The following is a 19584-nucleotide window of genomic DNA, read 5'->3' as shown; positions in this document are numbered from 1 at the left end:
CAGAGTTCGCAATAGCTGAGGTACCTTCACTGGAAGAAGAAGGTTTCAGTTCGCAATCTATTTTAAAGGTTATCAGCAGCAGCTTTCAAAACAGAACTTGAATAGATTTAAATTACGCTAACAAGGCAATGTTTTGAAAACAATTCTTTTCAACTGCGAAAATAGAACGGTTCAACAAATCTTAACTGAAGAACCAAAATATTCTTTTTAAAATCGTTAAACTCTCCATAGGACTTGGAAGTAGAACTTCAATAAATCTAAAAATATGTAAACAAAACATTCGTTTTGCAAACAATTCTTTTCTTATCAGTTAAGTTAAAATTAAATGTTTTAATATGCAAACAAATGCTAATTTTGATAACAATTTCTTTGCTAACCTTCAGCACGCGTGAAGATCAGTTTCAACACACCCTGCTTAGGAGTTCCCCGTACTGGCAGTTTGTCATTAATATTGCGCTCATTACGAACATTTGATGCGACGCTGTCTGAAGTGGTTTATAAAGGCGAAAATGTCAATTAGCAACGGTGCTAGCTGACCTATTAAACCCTTTTTTTTTCATTTTGTGCATCTCTTTTGTGTGTGCTTTAGGTAATGAAATAATGCAATTCCTTCGCGGATGATTTGTTCGCCCGCGTGTACTTGGCCGTATTTTCTCCGTCTCCCATCTGCACAGCCGGCAGCACCAAAGGTGGGTGGCTTTTTCGTTGAACGGGTTTTACTTGTGCGCCCCCCCACCTCCAACCCCCTTAAGTCCCTCTACCTATATACCGGGATCACGGTAATGGATACTGTCAGCCCGGCCCCGGTTGGATGTTGGTTGGTACGATTGGTAACAGCGTGTCGTGACATTTTTAATCTATTCTATTTGCACTCGGCCGCGCAGCGGAACGCAGTTACGGCGAAAGCAAAAAAAAACGCGGCCACACAAACGGTTTGTGTGTTCGTCGTACGGTCGTCGATCGGAGCAAATTGCAACCCGGTTTCCGGTTGGGCATTGCAACAGGGAAGACGAAGATGGTGCTTCGTCAAAGATTAATTCAATCTTCTTTACTTCCCTACCCCATCACCCTGCTGCTCCCTCGCACGCGCTGGTGATAGGGGAAGAGACAGAACGAATAAATAAAAAGTAGAAAGACACTAAGCAAACAAGAGAACCAAAAAAAAACAACACCAGAGTGAGTATAAAAACAAAACACAACCTTAAACTCTTACAGACAAATGAAAGAAACAAGCAAAACGGTGTACCAGGACCGGAGGGAGGATGAAAATCTAATGCGCGAAACATGGAGCCCCCAGCCCCAAAACCCCCGCACAAACAAAGCCGGGGGAGCAAACGTGAAAGCAACAAAGAACCAAATTGCCGATTCCGCTCGGTTTTTAAAGCGGTATACGGTAAGAAAACGAAACGAAACCTTGGGATGGTCATTTTTCTTCATTTTATGTTTTGCTGTCAGTTGGTCCGGGTATCGGTTTCTTCCTTTTGCCAGCACGAGTCTTCGTCTAGCTGCATACCTCCTTCCTGTAGCGGGGAGGCTTTGCAGATACATTTCATCCGATGGAGGGATGGTAACGATCGCCAGAATCCTCCATGAGCCGGTCTCTTCGTACCACGGCTCGGGAGGGGGGATAGGTTTAAAATAATCAATGGCTAATTGTAAAAATAAATAAATCTTAAACGTTCGGTCTAATAAAGCGGGTCGAAATCTCGTCTCTGCGTCCCCTTGCAAACGGAACGGGGGCGATACGAATTGTGTCACCACGCGCAGTGGCGAGACGAAAGGCTGCTAAGCTACTGCTACGTCTCGGTGCTTCCACGGGATTAGTAACGTCGTACGTAACTGACGAGTCGCTACGTTTGTCGCTTGTTCTCGCCTTAAACTCCGACTCGACACCGAATGTGAAGTGAACGAATATGCCGCGAGGCCTTTTGCCTTCAGTACCAATTCATGCGGGTCCGGGTCCGGACCGAAGAGCAATTTGTGAAAAACGGTACGACGATCGATGGCACTGACGCTGTGCGAGATTGAAGTCGACAAGACGTCACGCCGCGTATTCTGACCCGTTCATTCTTGCCGTGACCGGGCCGGGTTTTTTTTTGCGCCAAGCTGGATAGAGAAAGAGAGAGAGAGAAAAGGCCCTAAATAAGGGGAAATAAAGCGAGAGACACAAAACAGGCAAACAGGTTTTCTTCTTCAAACCAACAAAGACCTCCAATATGCGGCGCATACCTTCATTCACCAGGGGTTGTTTGTCCCCTCCTCGTTCCCGTGTGGCACGCGGATCACGAATCGAGTATCGGTGAAAAAGGTAACCCGAAGGCAAGAGAGGAAAAGAAAGAAATGCTTTAAGAAAAAACACCGTTTCATTCCATTTTGGAGTATCGGGATGCTGGTTTGACACAGTCCCTCCCTTTGCGGAACTGTGGGACGCGTGGTGACACGTCCAAGGCGTCCCCGGGCGTCCCCGATCGGTTCGCGCTGCTATCCCGAATGTAGACATTAGCAATTAGACAACGAATGCTCGCACGCTTGTTGTACGCAACGCTTGAGTGTCCCCCTTTGCTTCCACCGTGTTGTGTTGCCTAACGGTGGAGAAAATCGGCCAAACTACCAGATCGGCCGGCCCAGATAGTTCCGCACCGGCTCTCTGCCCGGACGAGCGGGAGCAACCGATTTTGATAAGCATTTTTAATGAGCCCAAAACCAGGGACCTAACCAGGGGGTTGGGGTTGCGTGTTTTTCGGCGCCATCTTCACTGGCCTGCAGGGACTTCCTGTCCGTTCCGGGTGGGGAGGGGGGGAATACCCTCCGGCCATTCCATTCCCTCCAAAAGCAGGTTGATTTGGGAGATTAGTTTGCGTGCTGATTTTACTGTTTTCGAGCTCCAAAATGATGACCACGGTGTGGACGAAACGGCAACCCCTTTGGTTTGTTCAGGGCAAAGACGCGGTGGCCGTTTATCTAAAAAGAAAAGCAACAAACACACTCAGAAACGCTGATTTACACCGTATTTGTGGCTGCTCTATTTATGCAGTCGTTTTGCGGTGGGTTTGCCGCACGACGTATCGCGACGGTACGATCAGAGTGTTGCGGCGGCGGCGGCGGCACTCTCACTTAATAGGACCGCCGCCGTTTGTTATTGTGTGTAGGAAAAATATATATAAAAAGATAACTTTGGCCCCGTAACTGCCATCATTATCGTCGGTGTAATGATCATATCATTCTCCACCGGTTCACCTTTTTTGGTGAACCTTCCACCAGGTGTGGACATCGGGCAGCAACAAATGAAGGAAAGAAAAAAAAACCGAAGAGTTTGCCGCAAACTGTCACAAATTTCCAACAAGATAAAAACGGCGATGGAGGAGCAGTAGGCCGCGAAAACAAATGTTTTTGAGATTTTCCGGATTGTAGAAGGTTGATTGGTGGTGATTGTGGGCCCACCGCCAAACAAACGGGTGGATACGGTCCAGGGGCTTCCAGGTGGGGTGTTGCTTGTGGACATTGCTTGTCCAACAAACATATTAGAGTGTTGTTTTATGTTGTTCTACTGCGGCCGTGACTGACAGCGTACATTTAGTAAATTGTTTTATAGTGCCACACACAATAGCTAGCGGGGAACAAAATTATTTCAGCCAATAAGCAAAAATTTAATAAATACCCCCAGAGCGTTCCGTTAGTGTAGCAAGATATTAAAGCTCATTTCTTTTCACACATTACCGTCCACTTCTTGGTAGCGATTGTAGCGATTGATCATCATTATGTTCATTTTTCAACCATCGGTAGTTTCCTCTTTCTAAATTCGTTCTACCAATTCGCTACCAATCAGCCAACTCTAACGGCCTTCGGTTGTGCGAATCGAGCAGTTTAATAGCACCCGAATGTCGGGTAGAACGGGCCCATCACCCATCATCGCTGTGAGCACACCTCATCATTCCCGCGATCGTTACCGGTTTTGGTACGCACAATTAGTAAAATCAACACTAATCATCAGTTCGAGGAGTGAGGAGTGCTAACTCTTACGATGCTTAGCTGGTTGAGCACGGTGGTTCCTCGCCAGTTCCCAGCGCAATTTTTAAGGGAAGCAATTTCCAAAAGGCCCTCTCGCCTGAGTCTGATTATCATAATCGAACCACCCGGCTTTCCACCCGAAATTCGCGGTAAATCGATGAGTGGGCGCATCGTGAGCGCATCAAGGCAAAGAAGGAACCCTCTCATTGCGTGAGGTGGCCAGCAGTAAAATCTAATTCAATTATCAAACAAAAAAAAACAAACTCGAAAATGGCGGCACGCGGCGATTTATCGTGGTTGGCTGCAATGATACGGCCTGCATACGGGAGCACAGGCTTTTCCCAGGCGCGTTTCGTGTGTTGCGTGCGTTCGGTATCACCGAGATGCAAGATCCAATGGGTTGTGATCCATGAAATTCAATTAAAACCAATCAACACCCGTTATCGCACCACAAACTTCTCAACCGTCTTCTTGGAGGATTTTAAATTGAGCTCCTACAGTGATCTTTGACTGTGGTCGACGCTGATACGGCTGATTCCGGCTGAGCACTGTGGGACCGGGTACAAAGGTTACAGGGAAGTTATGGTGCGGTACGGATCGAGTTATGGCTTTATAATTAGCGTTAATAGTGCTTTATTTGGACATTGGATTTATCAATTCGTTTCGCAAGCAAGCAGAATACAGCCACTATCGGAGGGGCTCGTAGAGAGAGTAGTTTAGTAGCGTAATCTTATTCTCGATGATGCGGTACCATTCAATTATTAACCGCCATAAAATGACGATTGCTTGCTAATTTCTGTTCGAAACAGTTTTATAGTAGACGATATCCTCCAATTAGATACCAGGATGGGTCGTTTCTCAGAAGCCTCACAAGCTTAAACGTTATTGGTTTTTTGTGTGCTTCATCTAATTAACATTGGTTTGGAACGGCTTTTTGCTTTGAACTTGATTCTGGAGACATGCCACCTATATACAGCGACTGAAGACAGTTATAGCAACTCCTTGTATTGCGGTTGGGCAATTACTCAGATAGACCAAAAATAGTAACTTACTATATCTTCCATACACCGAGGTTGTGACGTATCTTTTGAATGTATTTAAAAGTATCTCTTAAGTGGAAGAGCCAAAAAGACTTCGCGAAAATAAAATTGATTGAAAAAGTTGGAAGCGAACTTCAGTTTGCTTGTATGACATTAGCGATCAGCAAATTTAAATCCGATCAAGATTCTTCATTTGAGGGCTCTTTAGGATGACTTCGTCTGTTGCTTTATGTATTTTGTGACTTACTAAAAGTAGGGGCACTATACTCAATTACTTAACCAGTTATCGGACGTAATTAAATAGAAGTAGAATGGAAGAATTCGTATAATCTCCAAGAAGACTTCGGATCCCTCCTAACTAGAAGAGCGAAACATAATTAAGGCTTACACTATTGATGGCTAGTGATGAAATTAGTGCTGAGGATCTTCAGAAGACACGTTCGGTGCAAAATCTCATGTGAAGATTATCTGTAGAAGATCTTTAGTACTTAATAGGAGTGCTATAATAAATTTTATAGCACGAAAAGATACTTCGATTTAACGATCAATTCACCCAATTTTCCCAATTTCTCTATGTGTAGTTCACCACATATCCACCATTTGAGTGATGCTCTATTTGCTCTAGTGCAAAACTAACCTGTGATCCGATTTGGCCTTTTGCTGGCCAAAAAAACATTACAACGTAAAGACACTGGACGCGTCCATCTCGGGCATCCCGTCGGGATGAACCGAATCGTACCAAACAATGCACTAAAAGCCTCCCAATCAAACTGTACACTATCATTATCTCTCATTAAATTATAGCATGTATGGACTCCGAGCCGTCCATGAATGCATGTGCCTTCCTTCCATCAGATGTGGATCGGGGCCCTGGCCAATTCTGTTTGGCTCTGGAAAACAATAATACGCGAACAGTGCGTAAAGAGTAGAAGGAAAACGAAAACAAATCTGATCGCCCTCTGCTCCAGGTTCCAGCGGGTCGGTTATCTCGCTTCTGCACCGTTTAGCCCTTTATCCCTCCTCGCTCCCCTGGAGGCGAAATTCGTCTCCCTCTTCTTCGAGCCCCCCCAGAAAAAAACTCTTCGCACATTCCACTTCGCGCTTCGGCTCTGTTTTGATTCGATGGGGTTGATGTCGTTTTTTTTTTTCTTGTCCGTTTCTTCACCTCTGGATGCACCCCTTTCGAGCGATCCGCAATTGTTGCAGTTCTTTTGCCCGTTGGGTTTTTGTGAATCTTCATCTCCTTCCAGCCCTTGGAGGGAGGGGAACTTGGGTGGAGCGTTTTGAGGTTTCGTATTTTTTTTATTCGCACAAGAAACGCGCGAAACCCGGGATGTATAGAGAGCAAATAAAGCTGCGCCATGTGGATGGGAGCGATAGGAAACGACGATCATCATCATTTACGGTGCGGGCGCGCACAGGAAATGAAGACTGCGCCGTCTGATTCTGCCTTTTCGTTTGAGGTTTGTTGTTTGTCGATGCTGGAGATGAGCGACCGATTTTTTGTTTTTTGTTTTGTTTTGGTGGTTTCACTCTCTGGTCAGCGAACTGGTCCCGTTTAAGCGTTGATGCTGGCTGCGGTTAAGTGCGAGTCCCATCGGCATCATCGTCGTGATCATCGTGAAGCTTGCAAGCTGCTCACACTGTGCGAATTTGTGCCTTTTTCGCTGCTCCGGAGCAAACAGATTCCGAGATTCCGCTTTTCCGCTGATGGTGAGCGATTTTTTCCGTCCACTGGCCCCATCGTTTTTGCTCGCGCTTTATTTATTTTTATCATTCGCCGCTGTTATTTGCGTACTCGCTCGTTTGTTTGTTTGCATTTTGCGCGTGTCCTCGCGATTAACCGTGTGGACGCACAGGTTCTGGTTAACCGCATGCAAAATGGCACGATAATTGCGTTATGCTGGAATGCGCTGCCCGGCAACTGGCTGCCATTTGCATTGGCTGCCACACGGTGTGGCTCGTTGTGGCTACAAAATCGCACGTGAGTGCCGGGAATACCGGTACCATCTGCGGTGGTAGTTCCCGGGCGTGTGTGTCATTTTTATTTCACCTTCGAAAATGGAACCGTTTCGAGATGGCCAGTATTTCTTTCGATTTGACGCTCGAATGCATCGGGTTCGGGTGATTTTTTGTTTTGCCTTTGGAAGCTTTTTTTGTTCCACCGGCAGCTACAGAGCAGATGAGCGTTTTACATCACGTCTGTTGAACACGGTCTATTTTATGTTTGTTTCGTCCTTTGCTGTGGCTTTCTTCGCTTCCGGGATTTCTGTGTGGTTTATTTTCAGTTCACCACCGTCGTACCAGGTGGAGTTTCTTTTACACTACAAAGACCCAGTAGGTAATTTGTCCGGAACACCATTTTTAAGTTGGTGTGTTGGTATTAAATAGCTGAGTTAGAAAAAATATAACACTGTTCTTCAAACTGGAAATAACTAATTCTTTTGCAACTTGAAAGAAAAACTGAAAGTAAGTTTGACGACTGTTTAATTAATTGATAGTATTTTTTACTAGATCATGTTAAATTCCAAAAGTATATGAACAAACTTTCATGTTTTTATAGCTTATTATTAGGAGCAAAAAATATCGAGTAGCTAGGAGCAAAATAGCTTAAAAGTTTCATAAAGTTTTTGAGTATTTTGCCAATTGGTTTGATAATATGTTCTTCGTTTAGTATGATTAAATTGGGTAAAAAATACTTTGTTGTATTTTTTTTTATTTTTTATTTTTTTTATTTTCAATCAATACGGCAGGTTCGACTGACAGTTCGAATCTGACAGTTCGTATTTTTTACCAGGGATACCTCCAATTTGAATTATTTAATTCTTGTACTCTGCTGACTGTACAACATTTCAAACTGTTTCATGTGTATCTATAACTCTGAATTAACGGAAGTTTAAGTATTACTGCGTCAAATGGCCAGTGACAGTGAGTATTTTGACAGTCAGATCGTTGAAGATTGTCAAACGTCTGTCGCGGAACAGGATGTGGCAGATCCTAGTAAGCGGGTATTGTTGTTAGAATATTCTAAGCTCTCTCTCTCTCTCTCTCTCACTCTCTTTCTCTCTCTCTCTCTCTTTCCCTCCCTCCATCTCTCTCTCTCTCTCTCTCTTTCTCTTTCTTTGTCGTAACGGCCTACTAGAGTCATGCATGCCATTTCTGGCTTACTAGATTTATTTTACCACGCAACATGAGTAATTGCTACGGGTGATTGATTTGGATGGGATTTTAATCCGGTCCGCTAGTGTGAAGACCGGCACCGTTACCATCATATCACCGGGCCGTTCCTAAACATAAATATTGCTATATGCTATAAGAACTATAAAAATTTAATAATTCCAAAAGACAAATTTAAACTATTCGTCCTCAAATATGATGAGCATTTTTGATTGGCACGGGCAAAGTAGCACTACGACTTTTTCTTGTCGTTCTAGTGTTAAAGCCAATTTTATGTAGAAGCGGATCAGAAAAATAAAACAAAATCTTCCCCACCGAACTATACAACCTTCCCCGGCTGTATGCAAACAAACCCACAATATTCCGTTAGGCTGTGCTATCGCCCTTGTTCGATGGGATGACTTTAATTTGACGCATCCTCCATCCATGCCGTGGCGGAAAAGTAAGCGTAAGTAAGAATACACACACTCACCCCCATGGTGTGCCATGGACCGAAAAACTTTCGCCCGTTTCGAGGGCACATTCTTTAAAACAGCATAAACAACAACACTCCCGTCCCCGTTCGCTGACTGCTGGTGGCGTGGTTTATGCTGCGTTTTTTTTCTTTCTTTCTACGGTACACGCACGCGGAAGCACACCTTTTTATGACCGCGCAAATATTGACTTTTCACAACCTTTCTCCCGGGCGCGAAAGGTTGCTTCTACACCGGAGGCTGCACCGGCGGTTGCTGTGGGCTCCTGTACGGCCGGCACGCTTCGCCATCGTTTTCCACCCTACGCGTCGTGATAGGGCGAAGAATGAAGCGGAATAAGAAAGCAAGCACCGAAATTGCACCTTTCGACGTTTTCCTGCCCGACATTGCCGAACGGTCCTGGGGACGGTGGCGGCAAAACAAATTATTGTTCCCCACAGGGAATCCGCAGCACCGAAAGGTATCGGACGGGGCCCAGCTGCCGGTACGCGTGAGGAGGAAACCCGGCAAACGGAACGGGAGGGATGCCGATTCTATACGAGCCGCTTTGAGGCCGTGAAAATCGATACCATCATCATCAGCATAAACATCGGCCGTTTCCCGTTACCGTCCCCGTTCCCGGGTCCGTTTCGGTCAACGTTCGATCGATCGTTGACAAGTTGGATCGATCCGGTACGGAAGGAAGGTGAACAAATGCCAGCTGGGAGTTATTCGCTTTGCGTGTGCTTCGATTTCCCAACCAACCGACACAAGGACACAATCCGTCACTGCTTGTTGCCGCGTATGTGAGGCAGAATTCGGAATGGAGCTGTAAAGGGCGCCATTGATTGAAAGCCGTTCTGTGTCACCATATTACCATAGCCCCGGTGGTAAGGGTGGGGTTTCGGGGGGTGGGTGAAATGTTTGTCGCCCGCAAAGAAAGTGAAACTGTCGTAAAAGAAAGGACGAAAGGGAAACAAAACCCCCCCGACAAAACCCGCTGTTTGGGAATTGACGGTGGCGGGAACTGCCAAAGTTCACTGTCTTTGATTATGTTGATCGACCTCCCGGTTGATGCTATTGAATACATTTACAAACCGACACCCGGTCGGTGCGCAGGTGGGTTTTTCGCCGAATAAATCATCAACCGTATTACCGGAAGTAGGTTTTTAATATGGTTGATTGGAAGATGCTGTACGATGTGGGCGCTGTAAAAAGAAAGCCCAAAATAAATGTTTGGAGGAAGGAAAAGCTGTTCCTTGCGAGTGAGTGCTCTCTTTCTTTCACTCTCTCACTCTCCTTGCGAGTGTCATTCATTGTATTATCTCACGCGGGATGTATGATTTTACGCTGCACGTGGTTGACATTTTCCCTCGAACCACGGTGATGATGCGATTTAATTTAAGCATCAGAACCGCTCGCTCGCTACGTTTGTGACCTGGTTTTTATTCGGTGGGTAAAGAATGTTTTTCATTTCCCGGAAAAAAGGCCCCCATTCAAGGAGGGAACCTTTAATGTAGGAAATGAATAGATCGTAACCGTGAACGGGAGTGTGTGTATCTTAAGATTGAAGAAGATTAATTGACAAATTTGCACTGTTGGTCCTTCCGGAAGATGAATTGAAAGGAGCCCGCGTAAAGCTCGCAGTATTGGTTTGAGCTTGGTTTGAGCTGGAAGGCCTTCAAAATATTCTTCAACATTTTCCGATAAGATCCATATTATTCTGCCAATTTTGGAGTTCTATTCTATAGCACCTAAGGCTAAGTAATTCTTGATCGTAATTATAATATCGCTATAATATATTAAAAGTAGAGTTTAATAATTGGGTGTATAAAAAGGACATCCTCTAAATTAATTTTTGTACTTTTATTAAAATTGCTGGGGCTTTAATGCATGTGATTTTTAAGCAATATCCGGACCGGTCTCATATTCATGAACAGAAAAAAGAGTTCTTGAAAGTAGCACTTTATTAATACTTATTAATATGTACTCTCTGTGAAGTATTGCGTAAGGTGAAAATAATTTCAAAAAATATCACACGATATCAAGTATAAGCTCTTCGGAAGCACTGACGTAGGTGAAGATGGTATGTTTGAATAACTTTAGAGAAGATAACCAACGACGAGTTTTGTGTTAAGATACAAAGTCTTCCGATTTTTAGGTGTAGAATTTTAATTTGATCTTATTACATCTTATGATCTTATTTCCATTAATATTTGTTAAGATTCCAAGTTTTATTTTATTTTTATTTATATTTCCATGATAACGGCTTTCGCCGTATTATCAAGATCAAGATTCAAAGTAAATTGTAAAACTTTTTTATTTAAGTATATCTATTAATATTCTTTTATAAAATATAGTTAAGACTAAAAGTCCTGGGAAATGTGTCAAGAAAGAAATTAAGAAACCATGATAAACATTAATCAGAATGAAAAATTCCAAATAAAATAAAAATTCCAGAGTATGTTGCGTTGAAAACACCTTTAAATGGAGCCAAATGAGAACGTTCTTCGCTGGCTATATTTACATGAGCGTACAAAAAGTGAATAACTTCCCCAAAGAATTGTTGCCACGTGTGCGTGAAAAAATTAACTCAAAATAAAGTCGAAAAAACACCCCCCATTCATATAGGGGGGTAGCACTGGTAGAAAGTCTTCTCAGCCACAAAGATAAGTCAATGAAGGCATCGAGCGAGCAGCGAGTCTGTGTTCGAAGGAAAAAAAGACTAACGTCAACGTAGCCTTTTCCATACAGGGTTGTTTCATGCGTTTTCCTGCTCAAGGAAAAGTTTTGCATTACGTTACGATTAGCTCGCGAAAGGAAATTGGCGTATTGCGTAGGCGTGTCAGAATTTAAGGGACCTTCTTCTTGGCTCTTGGGGAAACACAACAACGGTGCGAGGGAAAAATAAACTTTCCCGCAGCGGAGGTGTTTGGAGACGGTGAAGCGGTGAAGAATTTCATCAAATATGTAGCCAAAAACCAGGAGGCTCCCCCCGAGTTGAAGTTTTCCACCGAGTCTGACGTCATCTGCCTGCTTCTCGCTTGCATTTTCCCTGTGAGTTTGTAAGTTCGGTCGATCGTGTCGGTCCGGCCGTGCGTTCGTCCTGTGATTGGATGGTTAGGACGGCGTACGAACGTGCGTTTTCGTCCACCTTTTTCGCCGGTAGGCCGCCGTGTGGGCAAACATATTGAAAGTCAATAACACATTAAATTATGCTTTTTCCCCGGGAACGTTCGCACACGAATGAGGATGGACGTCTCATAGCTGTAGGAGCCGTGTACGAGCATCAGAACATATGCTCCCCATCGCATCCCAATTTGTGGCTGGCGTGGCCCGATGACGACGACAACGACGACGACGACGACAACGTTGCCCGTGATGATGATCATGATGATGATGATGAAGGCATGTAGAGCCGTAAATTGGCACAAAGTTAAGGATTCAGTAATAGCATGAAGGAACCGGGAACGTATGAATGTCGGTCGCTAAACGGAACGGTCTTCAAAGGAAGACACAGAGCGACACCGAGGAGAGAAAAAAAAGGACACCGCTGGAAGGATAACGGCAGCTGAGCCCTGATGGCGCTGATGTAACACAGGGGGGGAAAAAGTTTGTTTAATTGACTCACACATGCGTGCACACACACACACACACATACACCTGTACACAGGCATCATGTTTACGGAAATGATGTGCCAGTGTGTCATTGTCGTTGTGGTTCCTAAGCCGCATCACCGTGTTGGATGGTAACTTTCGTGTATGAAAGCTGCTGACAGTCATCGAGCCCCAAGTGACTCTGAGTGTGTGAACGATTCTACAACGTTACACTTTTGTGTTGCATGTCCTTATGTGTGTGTGTGTGTTTTATTTTTTGCCTGGCTGAGTTTGTGAGGTACGCTGTGTATCCGTCCTCTTGAGAATTGTTTGCCCAGATGAAAGGTAAGGCTTGGTCCTGTGTTTGCACACTAGGCGAACATCGGGGCAAGTTGTCTGGGGAATTGGGCAATTTTCGGTGCATCCACAAACGGTACACGGTGAGCCTTTTTGGGAATGATAGGACACGGGACTTGAAGTAGCAACAACAAAAAAAACCGTTTGAACCACGACCACGAGTGTGAGTTCGCGTCGTGAAGCTCATGTTTGCGCGAAGCTTTTTTTTCTGGGGGGGCGACGTTACACGCGGAGATCCGACGAGATGTGCTTTTTGCTACACAGGAAACACGTGAAGAAACACGTGTTCGGTTACGCAAGCAGCAGCAGCAGCGCACCGTTTTTATGTAATCCGTGGACCCACCCACGTGGTATCATATTAATTATATTTATTTGTACACAAAACCATCCTGTGTTGGCTGGCTGGTTGGTAGTACTTCAAACTTTTGCCTGTTTGCCTGTGTTACGGCACAAAGGAGATAAAAGGCTTCGGGACGCGGTTGTTTGCAGGAATAAGAGGGTGCCATTTTGTTTGTTTTTGATAATTTTTTTTGTTCGACCGGGAACTCATTTTATATTTTTGAAGATAAGAAGACTTTCGCCCAGGACCCAAGACCCAGGACGCAGGACGAATTGGTGAGGAAGTGGCTGTTTAGGATGAAGTACATAAAATATTTTTTTATAGACAAACGGGAAAAGTATCGAAAATAAGAAATAAACCCCACATCAATTGCTCAGTAGTCGAATTGCCACTCATAGCCACTGTTTCGTTGTGGGAACTCGGCACCCAACTCGAACTCCTAACGGATAGGGGCTCTGTCCTACGGTGAGGCAATTAAATGAGAATATGAAAAAGAAATTAAATTATCGTTTGATGACTGTGCACCGTCCGATGGACTGCCAGTGACCATCTGTGTGCGTGTCCAACCGCGTCCAACTTCTAATTTCCTCCCTGTCGCAAAACTGTCTTGAGGCTACAATTTTCCCGGTGGCCTGTCGCAAGAAATATTTATGAGCTTCTGGTGCTCGATTAGCCACACGCGGTGGCCCCCATCATCATCAACAAGCGCTATCGATTGCAAATCATTTACCCTGCGCGCGCATTTGGTTGGGCAATCTAGCGGAGTGGTTCGATTCCGTGTGTTTTTTTTTGTCGTCCAGTTTCGCCCCGGATGGTTGGGAATTTGGAATTCAGGCGCTGGGAATTGGTCGAAATGACACGGCCCACGTCCATTTTCGGCTGGATGCGGTTCAGTGAATCGATCGAGGATAATGAGTGCAACGCTTTCCGTCCACAAGCCCGCGAGATGTCGGGCGCTAGGGCGAAGTAGTGCACGACGACACTCGGCGCACCATTTCCCATTGGGACGACGGTATGAAATTGAATGTCCATTCCATGGGAAGGGGGGAGGGGGGGTTTGATGATCCTACGGCAGCTTCTGTCCTGTGACACTTGAATGGTTTCGCAAGACTGGTTCGCTTACACGCCACATTAGTGCGCGCTCGTCACCGACGCAGGGTGTGAAGATCCCGATCGATCGTCCGATCGGTGAAAGATGTACATGAACATGGCTGGACATCGTGCGATCGGACCCCGGGAATGACTGGACAGAAATCACTTTACACACACACACAGAGACTGGTGCGCGGATCCGAAACGGATGAAGTGTGAAAAACAAATTCAATTCATGCGTCAAATTATTTTCCGAAGCGCGTCGCGGCGGTGTGTTTTCGTTGTCCAAAAGTCCATTTGATCATTTGCCGCCCTGCAGATGGCGCGCGGCGGGTTCGCGATTTACATGGCGAATGCATTTGAGGGCCGAGAGTGGGCCGGTTTATTGATTAGTCAGTGGATTCCGGGGGCCAGATGGGACAGATCGATTGGGAGAGTGAGAAATGTCGCTCGTGTCACGGTTGGCAGCAAGAAGAGGCAGTAGAAAGGTTCACTTTGCTTAAAGATTGTGTTCCGATTCCGATGCTTTCTGCTGCTGGTCGTCCATGCATGAGTAAGTTTTCGGTTTTTGATTATACGCCAAATGTAAATAACCCATTTTGAGGTGAAATTTTCATTCAGGAAAAGAGAGAATAGATGCAAATTAAACGTTAGTTTTTGCTAGGTGTATTTGGTTTTAAACAGATTTAAAAAATATCTCTTCAAACGCCTGTAAGCTCATGATCATTTTGTTAATTTGAGTCTAAAATTTACTTTCCTTTTACTCATACTACTTATAGTGTTAAAAATCATCATTTCCTTGAAATGACAGCTTCAGAATGAGAATTATAGCTAAATTCTCTGTAATTAATACTTCGGTAACTAACTATCCACTGTTTCGACTGTAAAAGTATGACCCACAAAGCTATTCTAGTTTATTGAGGTGGATATTCGTGCCTTTCCACATCTTCTTTAAGGTTCAAACACAGAACAAAGGTCAAAGGTTGCACAAAGTTTTAAGCAACTGATTTCTTCCAGAGCTCAAGAACTTCAAGGGGTTCTTCAAGTTTATTTTTAAATGCGAACTTTATTGGAGAAACAAATTGCTACAAAACATATCCTTGGAAACTATATTTCTTATACGCGTATGTACTTTGTCTGATATCTTCCAATTTAAGTTTTCGATACATTATCGTGTTTTTCGACACGTATGCTCTGATGTAAGTAAATCAGCGTCACAAACGTCTTTTCTGTTGAAAAGATCGCAACGCGCGTTCCAAGCTCTTCCTTAAGATGATGTTGGAATATTTGGCGTTTCATATAGCGATTACATAAGCCTAGATCCTAGCAACATTTGACAAACACGTCTTAGTGTACTAGGACGGGATCAGACGTTTGTTTTAGACCAAGGTCTGTGTAGGATAGAGGTCGAGTAATATAGAGCGATTTGGCAAGGTGCCTAAAGTTCTTTACACGTGATTTTACGTTTGGACGCCCTTTTCCATTGATGGTCCGGTCATAGCAACAAGATTTTTACTGTTTTAGATTTGGTTGGAGATTTGTGACGCTTTTTGGCGGTGTTTTACGTTTGAAATAATATTATATTTTGTTTGTAAATAGAACAAAACCATATTTCAGCTCACGTTTAAATCGAACCATTACTGTTTTTCGATTTTAGTCCGGAATAAGATCTGCAGATCTTATTGGCGATTGGTATTGAGAAGGCAGAGAATCGGATTTTGTAAAGCGAGCATTTAGCAACGAGTAGGTGAGGCTCTACATATGAGGAAGAGGATGAGGCTCATCATATCTCCCGGTTCACAGTACGGCGTGAAAGTCTGGTACCGTGCGATCAACCCTTGGTTTCAGAACACTAATAGGTGATGACCATACACCACTTTATAAAACCATCAACAGTTTGCTGTTTTAACTAAAGGCATTCAAAACGAAGGAAAACTATAACGACCAAGCTAATTGTGAAACTTTGCGAAATAGTAAACAAGTAGGCTAGACGCAAGGAATCTTACGCGGGCGACCAAACGTCAAATGAAATCCAAAATGGCGAACCCTTATCTTGGCTATTATTTGACCTCTATCCTACACATACCTTGGTTTTAGGCCAAAAATTTGCTGTTTGGGTACCAATCGTCACGTAAGGGGTTCTTCAAGTTTATTTTTAAATGCGAACTTTATTGGAGAAACAAATTGCTACAAAACATATCCTTGGAAACTATATTTCTTATACGCGTATGTACTTTGTCTGATATCTTCCAATTTAAGTTTTCGATACATTATCGTGTTTTTCGACACGTATGCTCTGATGTAAGTAAATCAGCGTCACAAACGTCTTTTCTGTTGAAAAGATCGCAACGCGCGTTCCAAGCTCTTCCTTAAGATGATGTTGGAATATTTGGCGTTTCATATAGCGATTACATAAGCCTAGATCCTAGCAACATTTGACAAACACGTCTTAGTGTACTAGGACGGGATCAGACGTTTGTTTTAGACCAAGGTCTGTGTAGGATAGAGGTCGAGTAATATAGAGCGATTTGGCAAGGTGCCTAAAGTTCTTTACACGTGATTTTACGTTTGGACGCCCTTTTCCATTGATGGTCCGGTCATAGCAACAAGATTTTTACTGTTTTAGATTTGGTTGGAGATTTGTGACGCTTTTTGGCGGTGTTTTACGTTTGAAATAATATTATATTTTGTTTGTAAATAGAACAAAACCATATTTCAGCTCACGTTTAAATCGAACCATTACTATTTTTCGATTTTAGTTCGGAATAAGATCTGCAGATCTTATTGGCGATTGGTGTTAGGTATGATTGATATTCAAGGCAGGTGAAAAGGCAGAGAATCGGATTTTATAAAGCGATCATTTGGCAACGAGTAGGTGAGGCTCTTTACATATGAGGAAGAAGATGAGGCTCATCATATCTCCCGGTGATCAATCGTGTGATCAACCCTTAGTTTCAGAACACTAATAGGTGATGACCACACACCACTTTATACAACCATCAACAGTTAGCTGTTTGAACTAAAGGCGTTCAAAATGAAAACTATAACGACCAAGCTAATTGTGAAACTTCGCGAAATAGTAAACAAGTAGGCTAGACGGAAGGAATCTTACACGGGCGACCAAACGTCAAATGAAATCCAAAATGGCCAACCCCTATCGTGGCTATTATTTGACCTCTATCCTACACATACCTTGGTTTTAGGCCAAAAATTTGCTGTTTGGGTACCAATCGTCACGTGAGGGGTTCTTCAAGTTTATTTTTAAATGCAACTTTATTTGAGAAACAAATTGCATCAAAACATATCCTTGGAAACTATATTTCTTCCACGCCTATACTTCGGCCTATCATATGTACTTTGTCTGATATCATCCAATTAAAGTTTTCGAAACATAATCGTATTTTTCGACGCAATGCGCATTCTTAACGTATGCTCTGATGTAAGTAAATATATCCAGTACCAACGCATTCTATCACACTTCTTGGGTGCTTAAAGAAACGTTAAACAAATAAGGTGCATCTTAATAGAAATTTCAAGAATAAAACACTTGTGTTGAGTTGATAAGTAATAGACAAATTATTTATCAGTTTAAGGAATTCTAAGCAGTATTTATTGTTCAAGTAGCACTCGTCTTCAACAGAATCGATCGATGAGTAATTTACTGTGCCACGAGCAGAAACATAAATTTGAGACTGACCTAACGAAACGAATTCCATCGACCGTGATATGCATTAGAGGCACATCTCATACTTTCTTCCAGCCTGCCCTCCAACCCCGCCCCAATCTAGACCCAGGCAACAGTTACGATGATGCATGTTTTAGGTAGTTTCCGTTTCGGGTCCGGGAGCGCATAAATCATAATTGATTCGGCGGCAGCTGTCTATCGTTCCCGGCACGACCCGCCCGGGGCCCGCGTACACTGTCAACGGGGCAAATGCACCGCGAGCAACCATTTTGATTGATATGTGGTTTGGAAATTTTTGAACGAAGATAGTGATTTACCGCGTCCCATTTGTCATCGTCCGCGCGGCGCTGTACGGCGGGCCCGCGATGTGCTTTATAAATTTTTTTTTATCAGCTCAACGCAAGCTCAGGGGACTGGCGGGCCTCAGGAGAAAGAGGATGCTCCATAGTGGCACTCGGTGTGCGATTGGATTGTGGTGGAATCGATTGATTTTGGTTCATTTGTTCCCCCTTTCGACAGGAGACAGGTATCGGTGCGATTCGACACGGTTTCGAAATGGACGCAATAGTGATCTAATGGCTAACGCCAAGGTTAACATGCGCGGTGTTGTGTAATCTAGGCAGTGTTCTAATGGTCTCAATGACGTTTTCTAATAGCTGAGTCAACGTCGAGAGAAGGTCAAAAAATGAACACTAATTCAATTGACTGGGTTTATTGAGAAATACGATCAATATAGTGGATGTTTTCGAATTTCAACAGGTAGTTGTCAGCTTTGTTTATGATTGTTGTTGTTCAATGTTTCACAATGCAAACGTTAGTATTGCTATGTTTTTAGTTTTATTTGCTAAGATGCTTGATTATTTTGTTGTCGTACTAGTTTATGAGCTTATTTGTAACACTGTTACATTACTTCTATGTTTAATTACTATTTTATAAGTTGTTTTATACTAATATTGTAATATGTTTTGATTTTTTTAAAGTGATTTTTTTTTGTTTCATTGGAACGGCCTGGCCGTATCGACTTATTTTACCACGTAGCAGGATAGTCAGTCCTTGCTACGGGGGATTGGTCCGGATGGGATTTTGGTCCGGTCCGTTCGTGTGAAGACCGGCTCCGCTACCATCATGCCACCGGACCGCCGATTTTTTTAAAGTAATTAAAATGAAAATTGTTTTAGGCACTATGTTTGTTTTCACAAGTAAGCATAAATAAACGGATTGTGTAAATATGCAGGAATTTCACTAAGTTTTGCAATACAACACATAGACTAAACGATTCGCCCATTATTGGCTGGTTGTGTGTTAGAGTGGACGCTTTTAAAAATTCACCAAACGGCACCGAAACGTACCAGATTGCACATCGTTTAGAATGATTGATGCTTGGTGCTTTTTTTTCGTACTCCTTCCCATATCTTGCCAAGGAATGCGTTGAGTGTGTTGTTTTTTCCCTCCCTTTCCTTTCCACTTTTATCTAGTTCGAGTAGCATTTGTTCGCGAAGACAATTAGTCTGGCGTTATCTGAGTGGTGGAACCGGCAGTAGAAGACGTCACCCCGGGTACGCATACCGGGCTTCCGAAACGCGGCGAAACACACAGTTAATGAGCGCTTTAATGCGAACTGGCTACTGGCCTATTCTGGACACTGATGACGGCATCTTTCACTGACAGTTTCATACAGTTTCTGCGCTGCAAAATTTGCGCATCATTAACTCTCAAACTCCCCGTGCGTGCGTGACGGGAGACGGTGAGGGTGTCCGGGTCCGGGTGTCCGGGTCCGGGTGTCCGGGTGGAAGGATGCCATTCGGGTGATGGGAGCTGTCTCCTTCAAAAGACCGT

This window comes from Anopheles moucheti, chromosome 2 (assembly GCF_943734755.1).
Source record: "Anopheles moucheti chromosome 2, idAnoMoucSN_F20_07, whole genome shotgun sequence".
In the NCBI taxonomy this organism is placed as follows: Eukaryota; Metazoa; Arthropoda; class Insecta; order Diptera; family Culicidae; genus Anopheles; species Anopheles moucheti.
Note: the sequence above shows the minus strand (reverse complement) of the source record.